This window comes from Trichosurus vulpecula, chromosome 2 (assembly GCF_011100635.1).
Source record: "Trichosurus vulpecula isolate mTriVul1 chromosome 2, mTriVul1.pri, whole genome shotgun sequence".
NCBI classification, from domain to species: domain Eukaryota; kingdom Metazoa; phylum Chordata; class Mammalia; order Diprotodontia; family Phalangeridae; genus Trichosurus; species Trichosurus vulpecula.
The window spans coordinates 354,416,639-354,422,279 of record NC_050574.1 but is presented as its reverse complement, the minus strand read 5'-3'; the positions used below and the strand labels follow the sequence as shown (position 1 = coordinate 354,422,279).

Genomic DNA, 5,641 nt, shown 5'->3' with positions numbered 1-5,641 from the left:
CCTGTATCTTATCCCAGAATGGACTTTCTCAGAGCCAGCCCTCTACACCTCCCTACTTGTGTCTTCTTTCCTTTGCCAAAGACCTTGGGAAATTTTGAAAGGCAGCTGGTATCTTCCTTCCTTCCCTAGCACCTTAGTAGCAGGCATCAGCAGAAGCCATCTGGAATCCAGAGACTACCAGACTGTGACTGAGGCATAAAGGCCTAAAGTTAAAGAACTGTCAGGAGAAAGAGACCACCAGAGCATCCCTCTTGCCTGTTCAACTAGAGAATGCCAGTGCAGAGATGAAATGTAAACCCAACAGCCTTGCCGATGCTGTTTGTGCTCCAGCAAGGCTTAAGCATTAGCCTCCCAGCTGACTGTGCTAGTTAAGTTACTGAATTAGGTTCTAAACTGCCATAATGTACACTATCACTTCTACGGCTATCATCATCTCTGTGTGGGAATAAAAAGTGCTGCCCTATGCCTGATTCATGTCTATACATTGGATAACTTTTTAACTTCCCATTTTGCTAAGGAAAGGCCTCAGTCTCTGAGCCCATAACCATCTCTATAATTAGTAACTCTATAAGTAGCAACTTTCCCCAAAATAGCCTGGGTAGGTAAGGATGAAGAGCCAATGAATGTGAGAATTAGGGAGTCTAGCTCTTCTATTGAGAAGTCAGGAAACCCCAGAGCAATGAATCCAGGGCAAACTTCAATGACATGTAGAGGACAGGAATTCCTGCAAGTCACCAGCCCCTGTGTCCTCAAACACGGACTGCTGCAGGTCATCAGCCACCATATTCTTAGACAGGAATTACTGCAGGTGACCAGCTCTGTGTCCTCAAACAAGGAGTACTTCAGGTCACCAGCCCCTGTGCCCTTAGTAACTCCTGCAGGTCACCAGCCCCATGTCCTCAAACAGGGACTTCTTCGGGTCACCAGCCCCTGTGCCCTTAGTAACTCCTGCAGGTCACCAGCCCCATGTCCTCAAACAGGTACTTCTTCAGGTCACCAGCCCCATGTCTTCAAACAGGGACTTCTTCAGGTCACCAGTTCCTGTGTTCTCAAACAGGGACTGCTGCAGGTCGCCAGCCCTGGTTGCCTCAGATTAGCATCGAGATAACCACCATTTAGTGGAATTTTCTCCTGCTTCTCTCCGTCCCTTGAGATTCCCAACTTCTTTCAAGAATCAGCTCCATCAAGAAGACTTTTCAGATTTCCTGAAATCACTTTGAATTCATTTGTATATATCCTGTAAACATGTACTCCTCCAATATGCAGACATTCCCCAAATGGGTGATACCAATCCCTGGTTGAGTGCTGGAACAATCCAGGGGGGTGGTAGTAGCCTCGGGTACAATTGGGAGCATTGAATAAAATAAGGGGGCAATGGAAGCATAAGGAAAGAAGAAGAGAATTTTGAAAAACATTTCATCTGTTATGTAACAGAGTTAAAGTCATAGTGATTACATTATCTTCCAAATAAACCCCCAAAATGCAAGTTATAACCAATCAGTGGTCAAGTCCTCTGACAAATCTTAACAAGCAAGTGTTGGCAGGCAAGTGTATATAGCACATTGTCAGGAAGACCGACATACATCAGCAGGAATACATGCATGTAAAGACTTGTTTAAAATACAATACTATACAGTTACATGATGCAATGTTGCATCATCAAATTTCAATGCTGGAAAAACATACAAATTTGCAATAAATTATTAAATTTAAGATGCATCATTTTTAAAAAAAGTTTTTTTTGAAATGACACAAATCTTTTTTAAAAAGTTAAAGGGTTAAAGAAAGTAGATTTCCAGGGGGGGGCACTGAGAAATTTTTTCTTTTTGAAAAGGGTGCAGTAAGCCAAATAAGTTTGGTAACCTCTGCCCTAAAGTCTAGAATTTTAAAAAATTTTTTCTTTGTATCCCCAGAACCCAGAGATTGTGAGCACATAGTAGATGCTTAATAAATGCTTATTGATGGATGGATAAATTGATTCTAAAACTATGCTGGGCAGGATGGTTCTCGGTGTTACACAATTATATGTATTATTTTTCATCTTCTTTTTTTTTAATAGTAATCTACTGTTTAATAAACCCAAAGATTCCAGTGTCTGGGATAATTTCTCAATATTTGACAAAAACTGCTGGGACAACTGAAAAATACTATGGCAGAAACTAGACATAGACCAACATCTTACACCATATACCAAGATAAAGTCAAAATGGGTACATGATTTAGATATGAAGGCTGATACTATAAGCAGTCTATGAGAAGAAGGAATAGTTTATCTGTCAGATTTATGGAGAAGGGAATAATTTATGCCCAAACAAGAGATGGAGAACATTATGAAATGCAAAATGGATGATTTTGATTACATTAAATTGAAAAGTTTTTGCACAAAGCCAGTGCATCCAAGATTTTTTTTTTTTCAGAAATGTCATTTATTACAGAGGTCAGAAGAGTGATCACCAGGGACAGTCACTGTGGGGGGAGAGGGGAGATCAGGGCTCCGACACTGATTGGGGGGAAGGATTCAAGGCTGGGGAAATTGGGGAGGGGGTGCCCACATGCCCCAGCCCCATCTAATGCCTCTGGATAGAGGGGTCTCCCTGCCTGCCAAGTCTCCCTTCTGTTTCCAGCTTTAGGAGGAGGCTGGGGAGAGGATGTAGTGTGACTGGGTCAGGTTTGGACTGAGGCTGGGGGGGGGGGAGGAAGGGTCCCCCCCTTTCACATGCACTCACAATACTGATCGCCTGGAGGGTGAGAGGAGGCGGGCATCCCCCTCCCGACCCCGCCCGGTTATAGGAGGAAGGGGTTAGTGTTAGGGGGTGGGGGTCCCGGGGACATCATGGGAGGCAGGCCAGGCCCAGGGGTAAGATGAAGGCCGGTGGGGCCACGGGGCCAGGGGGCACAGGGCTGAGACGCAGCTGGTTCAGTGAGCATGGCTGGAGGTGGAGGCTGGAAAGGGTTAGTGAGGGACGGGCCAGTGGTTGTGCCAGGGGCTCCAGTTGGCAGGAAGGGGTTGGAGGCCTTGGGTCCTGGAGGGGCAGGCCCTGGCCGAGTCAGCAGAGTTCAGGTCCACGAGGGCTGCATTGGGTCCCAGGAAGGACTCTGGCGTCTTCCGTGTCGGGGGCGTGGGGGCGGCGGCACTGTCGGTGGAGGGCTCCCCACAGCCTCTGCCAGGGAGCCCCCAACCCCGCTGAGGTCAAATGCCCCGAGGCTCCGCGCGGGGACCTCTCCAGCCAGAAGCTCCAGCTCCCCAGTGCTGCTGCTCGAGGTGGGCAGTGCCGTCCGAAGGCGGTCAAGGTCAGAGAATTCATCCGGTTCCGCGTTGAAGCCCCCAGGCACTGGGCTGCCATTGGTGCCGGGCTTGGCCGGGGAGCCTCCCCAGGGGTCGGAGAAAGCTGGCGGTGGTGCCCCCGGGTTCGTGGCGGTAGACGGGCCACTGACTGGGGCCCCTCCTTGGCCATCAGCTACCCCCCAGGGGTCTGGGGTCCCCCCTCTCCAGCAGGGGAAGCAGGGCCCCCCCCCCCAAGGATCAGCTGCAGGGCCGGGCGTGGGGCAGGTCTCCAGGGGTCCCCAGAGGCAGGGGTGGTAGCCGGACCCCCCCAGGGATCAGCTGAGGGTGGCACCGGGAGTCCTGGGGGGCCCCCCAGGGGTGGGAGGGTGGGATGGCTGCAAGGACAGGACCTCCCCAGGGGTCAGGGGAGGGTGGGGGGGCCGGGGCCGTGAGGACATCAGCCAGATCCATGAGAGACGACGACTCCTTGCCCCCGTCTCTCTCTTGCTCTCCTCGATCGCCATCTGCAGCCTCAGTTCATTGCCTCGACAAATCCGCTCCTCCTGGTCGGCCTCTTCCTTGCTCATGGCCAAGGCCAACTGCAGCTGCAGCTCTTCCTCCCCGCTACTCTGGGGCCAGGCCTGCTCCGTCTCCGGGGGTGCCCCGGACCCCACTGCCGCTGAGGACGCCGTGGCCGTCTGAGCCAGCTTCTCCTTGGTCTTGAGGGCGTGGGCCCGCTCTTCCCGCAGGCGGTCCTCGTCCCACAGCAGGGCCACCAGCTGCTTGGCCTTCTCACGCACGTTGACACCCTGGTCCTTGCCGTCCCGGTCCACGTGCTGGAAGTCCTTCAGGGTCTGAACCGCGTACATGTTCTCCTTGCACTGCTGGGACACGCGCTCCGAGCCAGTCTTGATCAGGTACTCCATGAGCGTCACGGCCTTGTAGACGTGCCTCCAGTTCTTGCTGTGGTCGTGATCTCGGAGAAGGCGACCACGTTGTAGGTGAGGTCAGCGATCTCGGACATGAGGGAGCTCGAGGGCCGCAGGGGTCGTTGCTGGTGGCCTTGTGCACCTTGATCTTGGCCTCTGAGTAGCTGGGGACGATGTTCTTCATCTGCCGGCGCAGGGAGGAAGTCGACGTGATGGAGGCCAGTCGGGGCACCCCCCACCCCGGCCGCGGGAGAGGGGCACGTCCGACTCAGGGCTCCGGTCACCGCATCCCGGGAATCCTCGGGCTCCAGCTCCCGGGAGGGGGGGGGAGCGGTGCGCCGCCCAGCTCCGGGGAAGCGGCCGGGAAGAGGACGGCTTGAAACGGAAGTCGCGCCCCGTCCATTTTTCATCTTCTTAATAGAAATTTAAGAAAGATAAATCATAAACGAAGTTTGCATCATTTTTGCCGTCTAATTTGAAGAGTTTTTAATCAATGCTGTTTCCTTTTGAACAGCAATCTAGTAGCTACAGGAAACATATCTTCCCATATTCAAGCTTGTAAAATATGAGTTAAATTTGTTTTAAAACCACTGATAGTAATATTTGAAAGTTGCCTGAAAATCACAGAGCCATGTTCCACGTAGTGGATCATTTGAAATACACCCAGGTAGTCACTGAGAAGTCAACCAGCTGAAAAACTATGTTTTCAGTTAAAGCATTATCACATGACAGTCATAGCTTAAAATGATATGTATTATCACTTAACTTGGGGGAAATCAGCAACCGAATGGAACTATTCCTGTGTGTTTGTTGGCATTAGGCCAAGTCAGAATTAGAAATGTACCAAGATGTCAATCTCTATATGGAGAAGCTATTCTTACAAAAGTGTGGATTATATATCATATACACATATACATATGTGGATTATATAAAAGTGTGGAAATATAAAATAAACATGAATGCATTTTTTAAAGTTCAAAGGTTTTCATTAAGGCATATGTCCTTAAAAATCGTATCTATATGGTTAAGGTCTACAACAGGGGTCATGCTTTGAAACAATTATAACACCCTTTCCAGAGGCTGGCAAGAGCTGGGAGGCACAGGCACTTCTGGGATTCAGCCCCTTCCCACTTGAAACGGCTGTTAAGAACATCATAGGATTATAAATTTGGAGCTAGAAGAAACCTTAGAAGCCACTGAGTCCAATTCTCTTATTTTTTTAATTGGGTCTTCTCATCACACACAGTTGAAAATGCTACCTACTCTGCCCAATCCCGAGGGCTTAAGGTATTTAACTAAAGTTAGTTCAGACACCCAGAAAGCCAATTGGGAAAGCCCACTGAAGCTCAGATCTCTGGAACTCAAGGGATATGTCCACAGCCCTTATTTTTAAGATGGTGGAGCTGAGGCATGGGGAGTTATTTGTCCAGAGTCACATAGCTAGTGC

At 49.9% G+C, this 5,641-nt stretch overlaps 1 pseudogene; it reads right to left on the bottom strand.

Annotated features, from left to right (window-relative positions):
- Positions 1-2,784: 2,784 nt before the first annotated feature.
- Positions 2,785-4,396, bottom strand: LOC118839149 (annotated as a pseudogene).
- Positions 4,397-5,641: the final 1,245 nt, after the last annotated feature.